Raw genomic sequence first — 18,756 nt, 5'->3', positions numbered from 1 at the left:
TAATTAATTTCAATCACACATTGGAAAGTTCTTTTTGAATTTCTATTTTAGAGGAAACCATTTTAGACACTAGGAGGATTTTTATATCCAAAAATATCTCAATTTTGAATTACCTCCCTCTAGACATTTTCTCTCTCCAGGCCAAAACAGGGTAAAACAAGATCTTTCTTTTATTTCAGAGGGGAATAATTATAAGATCAAAAGGGGAGGTTCTTACACCTGCACACCTCAAAAGCTGGAGGGAGGAATCTTACACAATTCCTAGATTGCAAGAGTTCCTTATTACTCACACAGAAATTCCTCCCCCTATTAACCCTAAGCGAATGGCCAAGTAGAGAGCAAACAAAGTTTTGTGTGCCATTCTAACTAAAATAGTGGAGGCCAACCACAACTATTGGGAACAAAAGTTGTCAACAACACTTTGGGCTTATAGAACTTCCTACAAGACAGTTACCAATGCCACCTCCTTCAGTTTGACCTATGGTACTGAAGGCAGTCATGCCAATGGAGTTCTTGGTTCCCAGCTTACGCATCATCGTAAAAGAGGAGCTCACAAGAAACGTCTTAGGCTATCACCTTTTTAAGATTGAATAGCTCGGTGAAACACGACTTCTAGCTATATATAGCATGACTATCAAAAAGCTAAGGTGTAAACAATGGTTCAATGAATAGCTAAAAGACAAACAGATGAATGAGGGCGACATGGTCCTCCTATTGGGTATAAAGATATACAAAAATAAACTCAAGCGCTCAGAGGCTTAGGACCCTTCCTAGTCACTGAGAAGATAACCCCACAAAGTGTTGTGCACATCGAAACACTTGATGGTGTTGAAATGGCTGGCTATTTAAATGGTAGCAAATTAAAATGCTACTATGTCCCACTCATTGAAGCCACCTTAAGAGCCATCAACGATAAGAAAAAACGTAAAAATTACCATGAGAATATGAAACAAGCCACCCAACAAGAGGCCAAAGCAAGGCAAGCCAAGTTTTGGTGGAAACAATTCATGGTAAACATGGCCCAAGTGGTTGACATCAAAGAGGAAGAATGGGGGGTGAAGCTTGCTCGGTTGTGGTTAGGAATGAGCACCCCGATGAGCTTCATCCAAAAATTAGCTCTTGTAGATACAATGGCTAATTAAAATTCAATGTCACATGAAACATGGTGTTCCCTTGGGGAACCTTCACTGAAAGATACCCTTGCCACAGTCATCACAACCGTGGTATCACAGCATGTTCACTACTTAGGCACATTTATGCTTTTATTCCACATTAGAAATAATCCCTTGGAAGGGAAGTTATATGTGATGTCTACAAGAATGATGTGCAAGGAAATACTCCTTGGAAGGGGTTGGATGAGGCATATAACAGGTGCAACATCAACTGGGATGCAAGGACGACTACCTTACAAGTTACGATGACGGATGAAGAGCCCATACCTGTTGAGATTACAAGCTCGATGACAGCTAAAGCCAGGCATGATATGTATTGGCATGGTAGATAGCAGCATGTGTGTGTCAATAAATGGCCATGTTCAGCTGTCCATAGTGTGTGGACATTAGATAGGGTTATTTGGTGTGTGAACATAGCACATTTAGTGTGTGGTGTGTAGTTCTCTTCTATGATGCATTGTGCGAAAGTGGATATGGCTTCCCTCTTTGATTAGGGTTACACTAATGGATTAGGGTTTGCTCTCTTGTGTGTGTGCTCTCTCTTTTTCAGTCTTTTATCATGGTATCAAAGAAGCCTGGTGCTCTCTACTATTAGGGTTTTGTGAGTGAGTAAAGAAGAGGGAAAATTTTTGTTTTGGAGCTATCCATTGGAGCTTGGAGCTTGGAGCAAAGAGAAGCTTGGAGCACACCCCTACTCAACATATCTGAAAGCTAAGAACCATGGGTAAGCAAAGCTAAACACCCTTGAGCGGATTACAGGTGATTTGACACAAGCAAAGCAGGATTTGAGTTGCCCAAAGCAAGTGAAAATTCTGGTTTTTTGCAAGATTTAATGGAAAGCTTGAGAGCTTGATTGGAAAGAGGAAATGCATGTATTAGGTGAAGGACACATGTATGTGGAATTTTGATATGTAATAGCAACTCGGGAGCAAGCACAACCATCGAGATTTGAAGCCATTTGATGCATTGCAAAAGAGGGTAAATCACTGTTTTGGAACCCTCACAAAAACAGAGGATACATGCCCAAAATTGAAGCCATTAGAGTCCATTTATATGCAAATTGCAAGCATTGATGTGTGGGGAGCATACCTAGGACAATTTCTAAGCCATACATGAGCTCATTAGTGATTAGAAACTCTCCAAACCCCCATAGGAGCAGGCGGCGCTGGAAATACAGCCTCTTGGAGCAGATTTTAACCATTTTACACTTGTTTGATGCCTCCCAAAGCTATATAATGTGGTTGGATGCAGGTTGGATGCATATGAGTAATTGTGTGCATGTGAGCTTGGAGAAGCCTTTCAAGAGTTCAGTTGTTGTGAAAAAAAATAAGATTGGAGCTGATTTGGAGCAGATTAACAAAGGATTAAGCTTGTAACTAGCAAAACAGAGCTTACTAATTTGTCAATTACTCACTCACTACTCAAAATTGGATTAATTCCTCTTACATAGAGGTGGAGCAACATCATATGGAGCTGATGAATTTCTCAGCCCTGAATTTGGGTCCCAATTGAAGCAATTAGAGTGGGATTAGTGATTATAAATCATTGTTTATAGGTTTTTACCAAAACAGAGTACAACATTTGGTATGTAATGACCTTGAATGATGTTTATATGCTACATGGAGGATGTATGGATGTTAATGTATATCTTCCACACTTGATTTGATCATTTCCCAGTCTTTTGGAAGATTGGAAGGCTCGAAAAAACCTGTCACAACAAGGCAAAGTGGATTGTTTGTACATAGTTGAGCTCAAATGCTATGTGGATGATCTTGTACGCATAATACGAGCAAATTAAAGGTAGAAATCTAAAAAGTGGAGGACTATTTTGGATGCATTTCTCAGAATTTGTGAGCGGCACCAAGTTGTTTTTAGCATTTGCAAACATTGTTTTTGAGTCTAAGAAGTTATCGCCATAAAAATTTTGGGCTGTGTGGACAACATTGGTGCCGAGGTTTATGTGTGTATGTGCATGTCTGAGTTGATTATTGGAAATCCTCAATGAGCATTGTGGTAAACAAAATGACAGTCTTGATAAAATTATTGTGGTGAGAAGCTTGACAGGCACAACTTTCACGCATTTGGAAGTATTGAAGTATCGTATAACAAATTTTCTCAAAGGCAACGGCCTATGGAACCTGGTGACAGACGATGAGGCGGAGCCAAGGTTCCCCAAATGAATGCAACACCTGCCGCCCAGCTTGCAACACATCAAGATTGGACCTATAGAGCCTTCAAAGTGTTGCATTACTTCTCAATATGTGTTACAAACACCATGTTATGTCATATACAGGACACACAAAATCCCAAGGATGCATGGGATACTTTGATAAAGTTGTATGATATGACTACAGCACCAAAGAAGATGTAATTGAAGAAGAAGATTCATGGTGTGACTCGAAGCAATAGAAGTGTAAATGATTATGTGCAAGTGATCAAATAATGTGATGATGCACTAGCATATATTGGTGCTCCTATGGATGATGATGACTTGGTAGCCATTACATTGACTGGCTTGGGTAAAGAGTACATTTGAAACCTCTATCAAGGTTAGAGGTGGAGACCCCCCAGACTTTGATGAGCTGATTTCATTGCTTATTGTGGAAGAGATGAAACTTGGAATAGGTGCCTCATCTAGCATAAATGAAAATTCAAGGGATCAAGCGTTTTACACTCATCGTGGTGCTAGAGGTAGGGGGAGTTTCAGCCCAAGAGGACGTGCAGGTGGCCGTGGTTGGCAGGATTCGATCACCAATTACAGTCTCAACAGAATTTTCAACCATCATTTGGTGCTAGAGGTGGTCATGGTTTTCACCCTCATGCTAGCGGAAGATTTGTATATCTAGAGGCAGGGGGAGATGGCAAACACCGCAACAAAATGCTAGTAGCATTGAGTGTTACTATTGTGGTAAAAAGGGACATATGGCTAGAGACAGACTGCTATAAAAAGCAGAATGACTTCCATGGTGGAACAGTGCAGCATGGCAATTATGCATCATCTAGTAATGCAGAACATGAGGAGCACTTGTTTGCTATGAAACATGTAATAGGTACTATGACATTACAAAGGGAGAGTGATGATATTTGGTACATGGATTCTGGAGTGTCAAACCACATGACATGCCATGGTGAGTGGTTTGACAGGATGACGCCTACACATCTGTTGCTACTGGGGATGATACTCAACATCCTATTACACATGTTAGTAGTGTGCCATTGTGTATGCATGATGGTAGAGTAAAAACCATGTTAGATGTGTTGTATGTGCCAACAATTACAAAGAGTCTTGTATCGGTTGGTCAAATGGTGGATCAAGGAATGCAAGTCAGGTTCAATCAACATGGTTGTTTTGTTGAGGACTTCAAAAATGGTTGCAAGTTAAAGAAGGTATATTGTTCAAATTGAGTGCAGGCATTCATTCCAGAGTTGAAGTCTGCCATGTTTTCAAAAAGTCAAGGGGTTGTGCCAGACATTGATATTTGGCATAAGAGAATTGGGCATGTGAATATTCAAAAGCTAAAATCTATGAAAGCAAAAGGTATAGTTGGTGGTTTGCCCATGTTCAAACATGATGTAGTAATCATATATATGAAGCATGTAGATTTGGGAAGCAGGCAAGGTTGCCATTTCCAAAAGATGGTCAAATCAACAAAAAACCATTGGAAATCATTCACAGTAACATATGGGACCCAACACAGACTCCAACTATCAATGGTTGCAGGTATTATGTCACATTTATTGATGATTACAACAAGATGACTTGGATTTACTTCTTGAAAGAGAAGAGTGAAGCACTTGGGAAGTTCATTGACTTCAAAGAATTGGTGGAAAAATAGTATGGTCAATGGATCAAGTGTTTGAGGATAGATGGTGGTGGTGAGTACACATCACATGTATTTCATGCCTTCTTTTGAGAGAGCATGGGATAAGAAGACAAATTACATGCAGGTACACACCTCAGCAGAATGGTGTTGTGTTGAGAGGAAAAACTGGATCATTGGTGAGATTGCAAGAGCTATGCTTAATGAGAAGTCTATGCCAAATTATTTTTGGGCAGAAGCATGTGCTACTGTAGTGTACTTGTTGAACAGGACTCCTACCACAACTATACATGAGAGTACACCTATTATGAGGATGATAGGATTTAGGCCGGATATTGGTCACTTGAAAGTCTTTGGATGTATTGTGTATGTTCATGTACCAGATGAGAGAAGAAGGAAATTGTATCCAAAGGTTGAAAAATGTGTTTTCATTGGGTATGCGCGAGAGAGAAAAGCATACAAATGCTATAAACCAATGACAAAATAGGTTGTCATTAGCAGATATGTGATATGAGATGGGAACTTGTTGGTACAAATAAAGTAAGCATGTCATAGTTGATGACATAGATGCAAATGAGGATGTGAATCTTCCTATACATGAATCTACGAGTATGAGTGGACCACTTGAGCCATCCAGTGATAATGTGAGTCCATGGTTAGGAAGATTAAGACATGATGTGAGCACTAAGAGTAGTGCTGTGGACAAAGGAAAGAAGAAAGTGGAAGGTATTATCATTGTTGGTACTATAGGTTATGATTCATCAAGCTCAGAAAGCCTTGATGAAGAATTGGGGATTCCAAAAATAAGAACTTCAGGTGTTAGAAATGACAGGTATGCGCTACCACATGCTAGAGCACATGAAGCTCATAGTGAGCTGCCATAACCAGTGAGGAGATCACAGAGAGTGAGATACCCAGTACAGAGGTTGACATACAGGGGTTATGCTATGCATTATGCATATATGAGGTCAGTGGTAAAGCATGTAGAGCCTTCATGTTTTGAAGAGGCTATTGATGGTGGCAAGGAGACATGGGATAGATCCATGGATGAGGAGATGGATGCCTTGGTGCATAATGACACGTGGGATTTGGTAGATTTACCAAATGGCAAGAATGTGATTGGCTGTAAATGGGTTTACAAAGTAAAGTGTAAATCAGATGGTTCAATAGAGAGGCATAAAGCAAGGTTGGTTGCAAAAGGATATGCACAAACACATGGTTTGGATTATGATGAGACATTTAGCCTAGTGGCTAAGATGGCTACAGTTATGCCTGTGATATCTATGGCTGCTTCTCGTGGTGGATGGAATTTGTTTCAAATGGATGTGAAGAATTCCTTCCTCAATGGTGAGCTACAAAAGGAAGTATTTATGGAACAGCCAGAGGGGTATGTACACCCTAAGTATCCCACACGTGTATGCAGATTGAAGAAAGCATTGTATGGTTTAAAGCAGGCATCAAGAGCTTGGAGTGACAAAATAAGCAAGTATCTTATGAGCATTGGTTTTCATGTGGAAAACTCATATTCTTTACTTTATGTGAAGAAGACACAGAAGAAGCCTCATTTGTATGCTGTCAGGCAGATTATGAGATATGTGAAGACCACTGCCCATTATGGTCTATTTTATGAGTCAGGGAAAGAGTTGAATGTGTATGGTTACACAGATGCAGATTGGGCAGGAAGTTCATATGACAGGACATCTACTTGTGGGTATGCGTTTAGCATTGGGAGTGCTGCAATGAGTTGGAGTAGCAAGAAGCAACCCACATTTACCTTGTCTAGTACAGAGGTAGTGTATAGAGGTGCGGCTATGACCGTATGTGAGGTGATGTGGCTAAAAAGCTACTTGGTGATTTGGGTCAGCATTGTGATGATGGAGTTGTCATACACACTGTGACAACATGAGCATTATACAGCTAGCTAGTAGCCCTGTCTATCATGCGAGGACCAAACACATAGTGGTCCATTATCATTTCATCAGGGAGAAAGTGTTGGATGGATAGATTGATTTGTCTTATGTGAAGACAGATGAGCAAGTGGCTAACATATTCACTAAGTCACTTGGGAAGGACAAGTTTGAGTACTTCTGAGACAGGCTTGGAGTACGAGAGATGGATATGACGAGCTTGAGGGGAAGTGTTGATAGCCCAAGCTCATCTTCTTCATATATGGTTGTACATCATAAGCTTGAGAGGGGCTATTGAGATTACAAGCTCGATGACAGCTAGAGCCACACACGATATGTGCTGGCATGGTAGATAGCAGCATGTGTGTGTTAATAAATGGCCATGTCTAGCTAGCCACAGTGTGTGGACATTAGATAGGGTTATTTGGTGTGTGAACATAGCACATTTAGTGTGTGGTGTGTAGTTCTCTTCTATGATGCATTGTGTGAAAGTGGGTATGGATTCCCTCTTTGATTATGGTTACACTAATGGATTAAGGTTTTCTCTCTTGTGTGTGTGCTCTCTCTTTATCAGTCTTTTATCAATACCTGCTACTTGCACATGCCAAGAGGTCACCCCTCCACTCCCCCTCATCATTCCTCCTTCAAATCCCACAAATCCATCCCACTCAAGAAGAGGCCACTCATACTTGCAATCACTGTCTCTCCCACCCTCACCACCACCACCACACGGTAGCAGCCAACTCCCACACCTCAACAATCACTACTGTTGACCCACCACAAAAAACTAACCATAGTAATACTTCTAACCAAACTAACACATGCACACAGGGGATTTCATATCCCCATTGGGTGCCTAAGAAGCTTCTAACAGCATAGGGCTATTATGAGGGAACATCTACATTGTGGATCCCCCAATGATCCAATTCCCACCCTCATACAACATCGACACCTAGAGCTCCTCGTCCCCCTCATCAGCAAAACCAATTTGCCAACCACAAGCCTATAAGGTACAAGATAGATGCTAGCCCAAATTCTCTCCATGACATCCCTATCCTCCATTAAACCCTTAGCCGTGCCCCAAACCAGCCTCCAGGTGGATCCCCAAACCTCTCCTACAAGCCCAACACTTCTATGAGAGCAATCGTCATATTTGGATCCCCAAATCACCCCAACCCCAACTCCCACCTCATGTCACTTAGTAGTCACCGATGAAAACCCAAGGTGGCCTCCACCACAAAGACTTCCCAGGACAAAGGAAAGCAAAAGCTTCACAAAGACACTCTAACCCCCATTCTTCCACCGACAGACCTTACCAATGATACAGCCTCAATGTCGGCAACTCCTCCACCCATTATGGTAACGCTACCACGGAGTACTCCAAAGCCACTGTCAACCTCTTTAGTCTTAGGTACTCCCTTGTTTCATCAGCCTCTGTACCCCCCTTGGAATTGGACATCCCCACCTTGCCATCACCAAATTGGAACCAACTCCTAATTTTGGCGAATTGGGTATGCCATCAATACAAAACCCGCAATGGGTGCTGGGCAACATAGCCCATGGATACAAAACCTAACTCAGGGTTCCCCACCACAAACAATTTTTTTTTTTGATGAGTGATGAAGAAGTGCCACGGCCGTACCATTTGCCTCCCCCATTTTCCCACGGTGATGACACGGAAGCGGTATAGCTATATATGCCTTTATAGAGTGTCACACTTCCACACACCGATACAAACACACCCAGAACACCAGACCCAAGAGTATGAAAAAAACTTTATTTCAATTCAAGTCTTCATCTTTACAGAGTTAAACATCCATTACATCCTCAGAACCATCTTCATCTAGCACCCATTAACACTCAGCCCACTCCCCTTCAGTGATGAACTATGATTGACCAGTACCCTGCATCACTATCAAAATAAACAACCTCAAACATAAAAGCATCTTCAAAGTACAGTTCCTCGATATCTGGACCAAACTCCAAGACAAGGTTCCAGCTTCAACAATGGTCACTTCACAACATCCTCCCACATATCCAAACTGTAGACTTCAAAGAAAATAACACAGACATCCTCTTCAGAACCAAGGCACTGCAGCACCACATCTCGAACAAAGCCTAATGTCTTCTATTATGTTTTAACAGAAGCTGCCCCATAACAGCTGTGCTTACAACCCCAAGCTGTCGGCTTCTAAGGAAACAGATGCTCTCTCACAGAACAACAGCCTCCCCTCATAGTCTTCCTCTGTGCTTCCTGGCCTACAGCCCGCAACAATAGGTGCAAGAACAAGACAGGCTCCAACACATTCAAAATCTTGAAAGAGAACTCCGTGAAGCCAAACACAGCCCAAGCCTTCTCTGGATCACCCCTCAGGATTCAACTAGCCCGACACATAGGCTCACAGCAGCAACAACTCCCCGGTCTCCACCAACCCTCCCCGGCTCAAAGTATCTCTTTTGCCCCTGAAAATCTCCAGCGTAGCCCATGTAGGTCGCCTCTCTTCTTCTGGTTCTTGGCTCTGGAAACTTCGAAAGCCTCTTTCCTTTGCAATGGAGATGCAGTACTTCGACCAGCTCTCTCTTGCTTTCCTTAGCCTCCTGAGCAAATTCAGCAGCCTCCTTTCGCCATCTTCTCTCCGGGCATCTGCAGAGCAAGCCCACAGTCGACCTCTTCTGCGTTCACAGCTTACAACACCTCCAAATTCAAAAGAACATAGGCGCCTGCTTCATCACCACCCCACCCCTTCATCACCTTTCTTCTTTTTTTTTGCCTGCTAGCCCATCGACATCCTCTCCTCTATCTCTTCTTCCCAATGCAGCAAGCTTCCCTTTCCATCCCTTGTTCACGCCTCTCCGGATTTTTGGCGCACGCGGTGAAGGTAAACCTGCCAAGATGCCGTTGGCCACCATTTTGATTTTCTGGAAGCTTGAAGCTTCTAATTTCATATTAGATTTTATTATCTATGGCTGTTCATACTACATAGCCCTTTCAGCCAAGTCCCCAAGCCACTTAAGCCTTCCCATCCCTTGTTCACATGCCATTAGCACCACTTTTTGCCTCCTCATTAGCCTTAGGTCACACGCCACAAGTCATCCATGCTATATATTTACAAAGGGCATGCTCAAATGCAAACAGTCAGCACTCATGCAGGCACTGACACACACACATACACCCGAAGACTCGCCAACAAAAGCAACAAGATCATCACATCATGAGGATGCATCATGAGGATGCAAGGCTTGATGGTTATGCCTCTGCTCCTCCTATACAACAGATTTAATCTCAACCAAAACTCAAAACTGACCCAAACTAATTACATATTTCCTGAAACTCTTAGTACTCTGCACAGTATGTACACATCATCAGTCTCTGTTTTTGTCCACACATATTTAGCAACCCCCTATTTCTGCTGAGACATTCATGTCCAGCAGCTGTACAAACAGGGACTATTTATCCTCCTAGATCAAACAGAAATCTCAGTGCATACACCTTCCAATTCTTCAAGCATTTTCCTCTGTCAAATAATCATTGATACATTCTGTCATGATCTTCCATTTTCAGCAACCCCCTAGGTTCTTTATATATGGCATCATCAATATATACTGTTGCATTTCCTCCTCCATACCAGCTCACATAATCTTGTGATGGAAACAACCATTCCTCACCTCTACTCCTCCTTAACACATCTGAATCCCACTCATAATCATATACTGAATTAACAAACATCTGATCATCAACTTCCATCTCATGGTCATCCAATTTGCAACCTACATCATTGGTTTCTAACTCTTCCTCTAGACAAACTACCAAACTAAGACTATAGCCAAACCACTCATCCATATGTTGAGCATCAACATGAGGTGTATCCACCATAAACTCATTTCCCTTCAGCCCATCAACATCAAACATAGCAACTTCATGCACTGTAGACTCATCATTGCCACTTCCCTGTAGTTTCTCCAGCTTCAAGACCATTGGTGATCCTTCAAGATTCTCCACATCTCGCACAGGCATCTCTACCAAGTCTAAGCTTCCTAATTGCTAGGCAAAGCATCTTGGTCCCCTTGACCAACAACAATAACCTCACATGCATTCTCATTACTGACAATAGACTCATTCTCTTGGGCATGACAAGAAACACACACCTTATGATCAGCAACCGCACATGCAAAATCTATCACGTCATCATCCAAAATAGCATCTAACTCATCTCATCAGTCACACCATCACTCCCTTCCTGCACAATTTTTATGCAAGTATTTGTTATCTTCTCCAAGGAAGCCAATTCCAACAGATCATCCAATGTATTATCAAGAATACAGTTCAGCTCATCGTCCAAATTCTTACAAGCTGCAATATCCAACTCATCACTTGGATCATCAATATGTACTTCATCCATAGTATCTTCATTAGTAACATTTTGATCATCACATTCTACCTGACTGGCTGAAGTACAGGCACATGCAAGTCATTACTCATTTTTGAATCAAAGAGATCATCCAAGTCATTTCCATACTCAAACACATCAGGTTCCTCAGCATTAACATCACTTTCACAATCTACAGCATCATCAATAATCTTCTTAAACAACATATCAGGATTTCTCTACCAAGAGTCAGAAGTACAATCAATAAGCTCATAATCAGTTTCAGCCTGTTTAATAGTATGATCAGTAGCCTCTTCCACATTAAAATTATGACAAACAGACATACAGGAACCCTTATCCTCATCCCTGATATCATGCAAGGAAAAATTAGTAAACTGTTCACATGGTAGATAGCACACTGGAGTCTTCATCACTTCCCTAATCATAGGCTGAATCATAACTGGCTACACATCATCAATACTTCCATCCTCCTCCTCCTCATCTTCTGAAAACTCTTCAGGGATGATTCCAAAAACCTTACCCTTCTCCATTTCCAATAAGTTAATCTGTCCCATATCCTGCTTTGCAAATGTGACCTTACGGACTTCATGAACATTGGGCTGAATTCCATCCTTCATCTACATTCATCTACATACTAGGGTCAATCACCCTCTCATTCATTCCCATAGACAATTGATACATACCACCATTAGCTTTGGCTGGTTTCTCACATTGCGGACTGATATGACCCCACTCACCACAATTCCAGCATTGCACATTACTCGGATACCCTCTCCCTCTTCCAATATCTGCTGAATTTCCTTCAGAACCAGATGATGCATCAGTCTTCCTTCCCATAACACCTATGCCTCTTCCTCTTCCTGCAGACTCTATCCAATTCAAACTTAAAGACTTCATGAGCTCCACTGCTTCATGAACATCTTTCTTCAATGAATCCTCCTGTTTAGGAATTGCTATAGCTTCTTTCTCAGGATGGAGGCTCGAGTATAGTGGATTACCTTATGGGATCTCATGGTTTTAGCCACATCCATACATACCTTCACCATTACACGACGGTACTCAGGGTCCTGTTGATGAGCATTCCTGTGTGTAGTCACAAACATCTGTAGCCATGCTTTTGCATCACCCTGTAAAGCAATAAGTCAAAATCTGAGAAAGGATCTCCGAGGTTGCCCTATCTTTCATCAAAGCTGTAAATTCCATCTTTTCCAGAAACCTGATTGCACTCTCCTGTGGCAATCCCCAATACTCTGGAAAATCCTGAGCCATCTCCCCAATCTTTCTTCACACAAACCCTTGTCTTCTTTCACAAACCGAAGGAAATCTCTTCCTCTGTGGAGGCACCAAAAAGTGATGACACGGAAGCGGTATAGCTATATATGCCTTTATAGAGTGTCACACTTCCACACACTGATACAAACACACCCAAAACACCAGACCCAAGAGTATGAACAAAACTTTATTTCAATACAAGTCTTCATCTTTACAGAGTTGAACATCCATTACATCCTTAGAACCATCTTCATCTAGCACCCATTCACACTCAGCCCACTCCCCTTCAGTGATATGAACTATGACTGACCAGTACCCTGCATCACTATCAGAATAAACAACCTCAAACATAGAAGCATCTTCAAAGTATAGTTCCTCGATATCCGGACCAAACTCCAAGACAAGGTACATATCTGAGGTGGGCTATCCTCAAGGCTTTTCTTCAAGTTCACAAGACTGTATTTTTAGGACAGCAAAGTTTACAACTCAGCCCCAAAGCAATCCACAAAACTTGCATATAACTGACTCCAAGCTTAGAAAAAACATCAACACCTCATACAGCCGACCCTTCCACCATTTTAGAGCAGCAACGAGCAGGTCCCACGGCCCTAGCTTGCAGCATGGCATTTCTTAGCCATCTTGGCAAACAACCACCTCTCCAAAAGGCATCTTTCTTTGTCTTCTATTCCCTCAGCTTGTACACATATCGCCTCACGGCCACATAGCTCCAACAAAACCAGACCATCGGCCTTTGAGAAAATCCCAACATCATCACAACTCAACCTCAGCCCTGCGGCTCCCTCCTCTCTCCTGTTTCCAGCTTCAACAATGGTCACTTCACAACATCCTCCCACATATCCAAACTGTAGACTTCAAAGAAAATAACACAGACATCCTCTTCAAAACCAAGGCACTGCAGCACCACATCTCGAACAAAGCCTAATGTCTTCTATTATGTTTTAACAGAAGATGCCCCATAGCATCTGTGCTTCCAACCCCAAGCTATCGGCTTCTAAAGGAAACAGATGCTCTCTCACAGAACAAGAGCCTCCCCTCATAGTCTTCCTCTGTGCTTCCTGGCCTACAGCCCGCAACAATAGGTGCAAGAACAAGACAGGCTTCAACACATTCAAAATCTTGAAAGCGAACTCGGTGAAGCCAAACACATAGCCCAAGCCTTCTTTAGATCACCTCTCAGGATTCAGCTAGCCTGACACATAGGCTCACAGCAGCAACAACTCCCCAGTCTCTAATGCTCCCCGGCTCAAAGTATCTCTTCTGCCCCCTGAAAATCTCCAGCGTAGCCCATGCAGGTCGCCTCTCTTCTTCTGGTTCTTGGCTCTGGAAACTTCGAAAGCCTCTTTCCTTTGCAATGGAGATGCAGTACTTTGACCAGCTCTCTTTTGCTTTCCTTAGCCTCCTGAGCAAATTCAGCAGCCTCCTATCGCCATCTTCTCTCCGGGCATCTGCAGAAAGCAAGCCCATAGTCGACCTCTTCTCCGTTCACAGCTTACAACACCTCCAAATTCAAAAGAACATAGGCGCCTGCTTCACATCGCCACCCCACCCCTTCACCACCTTTCTTTTTTTTTTTTCACCTGCTAGCCCATCGACGTCCTCTCCTCTATCTCTTCTTCCCAATGCAGCAAGCTTCCCTTTCCATCCCTTGTTCACGCCTCTCCGGATTTCTGGCGCATGCGGTGAAGGTAAACCTGCCAGGATGCCGTTGGCAGCCGCCATTTTGATTTTCTGGAAGCTTGAAGCTTCTAATTTCATATTAGATTTTATTACCTATGGCTGTTCATACTGCGCAGCCCTTTCAGCCAAGTCCCCAAGCCACTTAAGCCTTCCCATCCCTTGTTCACATGCCATTAGCACCACCCTTTTTGCCTCCTCATTAGCCTTAGGTCACACGCCACAAGTCATCCATGCTATATATTTACAAAGGGCATGCTCAAATGCAAACAGTCAGCACTCATGCAGGCACTGACACACACACATACACCCGAAGACTCGCCAACAAAAGCAACAAGATCACCACATCATGAGGATGCAAGGCCTAATGGTTATTCCTCTGCTCCTCCTATACAACAGCCCTTTCAGCCAAGTCCCCAAGCCACTTAAGCCTTCCCATCCCTTGTTCACATGCCATTAGCACACCACCCTTTTTGCCTCCTCATCATTAGCCTTAGGTCACACGCCACAAGTCATCCATGCTATATATTTACAAAGGGCATGCTCAAATGCAAACAGTTAGCACTCATGCAGGCACTGACACACACACATACACCCGAAGACTCCCCAACAAAAGCAACAAGATCACCACATCATGAGGATGCAAGGCCTGATGGTTATGCCTCTGCTCCTCCTGTGTACAACAGATTTAATCTCAACCAAAACTCAAAACTGACCCAAACTGATTACATATTTCCTGAAACTCTTAGTACTCTGCACAGTATGTACACATCATCAGTCTCTGTTTTTGTCCACACAACGGCCACACCAAGTAGATTTCAGATTTTCCTCGTCCGTTCCGAATATGCCACAATTGCACCAACATTCACTGGAACTGCCACGGTCGTTCCAATTTTTGATCAACTTGCCAAGGCCGTACCAACCCACAAAATTAAGTGCCACGGTTGTTCCATCATAGAACCCAACTGCCACGTCCATTCCAAATGTTCCACCGCCGCACCAAATTTTGCTCAAAACAACATGGTCGTACCATTTCCACAACTAAAGTGCCACATCCATTTCTTTCTCAACCAAAGCTTGGTACGCCCGTTCCAACAACTACCAAGCCCGTTTTCTCAAGATGCCATGCTTATTTGCTAGAAATGCCATGCCCGTACCATCCATGTTGCCAACCTTGTCGTTCTGGAGAAAAGTATAAATATGAGTCCCACCGCCTCATTTCCTCATTTTCAGCTCACTATGTAGCCAAACTCTTGCAATTTTTTCTCTCGAGCCTTCCTTTTCTCAAACCCATTTTCCCTCATGGATGATACCTCTCAGGCTCCTCCCTGAAGGTCGAGCAGCACCCCACCTTCAAGAAAAAGCGTCCGGCAGGGGGCCACTTTGAAGAGAATGCCCACCACCCCACATAGCTATCACACTTGGGGGATCCCCTCATGAAACAGGTGAGAGGCCATATAATACACTTGTTGATGAAGAATAACCACAAAATAGAGCACAAGGTCCTCTACTTCACAGGGCCATGTTACAGGGTAGTGGCAGTATACCCTATCGTAAATCTGGAGCGATTGGGGCTTGGAGGACTACCTACACTAGAGCCTAGGGGGCCGAACCTATACAATTGCCTTTATTTCACTAAGACGTATGATGCCAACTTGCATACAGGGGAAATACTCGACAATGAGGGCCATGCACAAAGAGTACAGCTAAGCATGGAGCTTATCAGAGATGTTTTACAACTCCCCGCATGGAACAACCATATGTTAGGCTCACTAATGCCCCTAAGCTGACCAAGGGCACCTACAGGGGCGCGACCAACAAGGATGAGGTCGAATGGGCGAACATTACTCAAGAAGATTTGGTTATGCCAGCAAGATCCCTCAAATTTCTTTTGACCACCCGCCGCTAGACCGACTAATTCAATAGATGTAGCATGTCCACCTTGGCTAGGGTGCACCAGGGGGACAGATGGTCAACTGGGCACAATATTTCCACAAAGATCTCCACGCAATATGCTCTAATCCTCAAGGGAAGCTCACATCAGCCACTCTAACTGACAAAGGTACTTTATCATGCTGCCGGATGGGAAGAGCTACCTCGCACCATCCAACTTAGTGGCCTAGACACAGTGCAATTATCCATGCCCCCGTTGCAATACTCTCCCAAATCACCACCCGCAAAGCACCACCACCCCAAACCTAAGTGCAAGGAGCAAGTACCCCACCGCCTAATCACACGGTCCTACACAGGAGGAGCTGGCAGTTGAGGAAGCTCGAAGAAAGGCCGAGGAGGAGGAGAGGCAAAAACATGACTTTTCTCAACGAAATCTCTATGAGACATCGCCCCTAGAGAGCTTCATAGATTTCCCCCCTCATTTCACAGAGGTTGGGCCCTCCTCCCCTCATTCTTCTCATCTCAACACACTAGAGGCCCCTGCTGGGAAAGGTTGGGAAGCTTCAGGTCAACCTAGGCATACACAGAGTGTACACACGGCCCATGGCACAGTGCCCTACTTTTCTCTTGGCTTTTCTCACATGGTTACGGAGTTGATTACTCAGATGACGGATTGTATCCACCGTCAATAGGAGGTGCCGCTGTTTCACAAAGAGAGATGTTACTGGCAAAGGCGCATGAGAGAGGCAAGTCTCAGAATATCTCTACCGTCAAAACAGGAGGTGGCCGATGTTTCACAAAGAGAGATGTTGCTGGCAAAGGCACAAGAGAGGCAAGTCTCAGAAGATCTCTACACGACGGCCAATCTAAATAACCTCCAGCTGTAGAATATGCTTGATGAGGAGGAGCAGCAGCTTGGGCAGGCCATCACCAGGATAACAAAACTCCAGCATGCGCACCAATCTGCACAAAGGGCCCACCAAGAACTCGTAGTTGCAAATAACATTGCTCGATACTCCCATAATAGAGCTCAAGCTATAGAAGAGGCACTTACGAAGGTACAATTGGATTTCCAGAGATACAGGGAGGTCTCGGAGGACACCATCCCCGAGATGGAGGATCAACTGGGTGAAGCCACAGCCAAAGCCACACAGCCCACCACCGACTCCCTCTACTTCCTCCTCCAGTGCCACAGACCGAAAGGTGGATACCCTTATGGATACGGCCACAGAGCTACCACTACTTGCCCTTCCCCCACATAACCCCTTCCAACTCATCGACCTCAACTACAGGAGTGTCCGGCTCAACTTACCCCAGCATAATGTCTTTTTGGGCGAGCCACTCTCCCGCCAAACATACACATATATCCTCACCAAGCTCCCTCTTGCTAGCATAACCCTCATCCCCCACTTTTACTTCCAGGGCCTCATCTCTTTCACCCACCCCCACGACTTCTATGAGCTGCCTCCCCACCCTCTCCAAGCCACATTGATTAACTGGTGTCACATCCTTCGCTTTGGCTTACCACCTAGCTAATCTTATTAACCTCTCCATCCTCCCTGAAGGCCTATATCCATACCCCTACTTCTTCCAAAGTACAACCAAAGCATTGCACCGCTCCCTCCACCATGATGGGATTCCTCCTTATTCCACGGCTGGCCTCTTAATACTCTAGCATAGATGTCATGTACAAATGGAAGTCATGGAAGCCACAGGAATCTGCCAATTTGACAACTCACACGTGGCCTTCCTCATGGACTTCACCCTCGAGGAAGTGGCAGCACAGCAGCTGAAGAATTTTTCAGATCCCACACATAGCTGACTCAGCAAACGATGATCACAACCACGATGGCCATGACGGCGGAGGTGACGACAACCAAGGTAGCCTCCCACCTCCACCCCCACCATCCTCATCTCCCCCCCACATCCCCCTCCACCCCCAAGTCTTCTCACTCAAGAACCATCACCCAATCACCTCCACACCCACCCCCATGTGGTACATTTTTAAAACCCTAAAGATCTCTCTAGCTAATAACCATGCATAAACATGCATGAACCAAGTATATACTCATCCACCCAACCACCCTTGAGCCCAAGGGTGCACACATAAATACAATGAAGTATCACATATCTTACCTTAGTGTCTCATACCACCAAGAGATATGACTTCACTCCAGCAGCACATAGCTCTAGCATGAAATAGCAAGAGAGTAGACACAATGCTCTACACACAAGAGCACATAGCTCTAGCATGAAATAGCAAGAGAGTAGACACAATGCTCTACACAAGAGAACATCCCTTGAGAGTATCCCATTCCCCTATTATATAGGAGGGGCCTCAAGTGACTCTTGACTCTCCATTTCCATGTGTGACCCTTAGTTGCTTGACCCTAACCTCAACCCAAGGTTTGACCTAACCCTTGCCCCACTAGAGCATGTTCCCATGCTCCCATGTTCACAATTTGTAACACAAAAATTTGTATATTAAAAAAAATTTGCAACACAAAAGATTAGTTTCATTGTTGAACTTTTGCATGAATGAAGAGCCTCCTTCTAAAAAGGACTTCTACTATGGAAAGGGTTTGGTGAACAAATTTTCATTTGTCAC

This window comes from Cibotium barometz, chromosome 16 (genome assembly GCF_041138505.1).
Source record: "Cibotium barometz isolate CiBa-2024 chromosome 16, ASM4113850v1, whole genome shotgun sequence".
Lineage (NCBI taxonomy): Eukaryota > Viridiplantae > Streptophyta > Polypodiopsida > Cyatheales > Cibotiaceae > Cibotium > Cibotium barometz.
The sequence above is the reverse complement of the archived record's forward strand: the minus strand, read 5'-3'. Positions refer to the sequence as shown.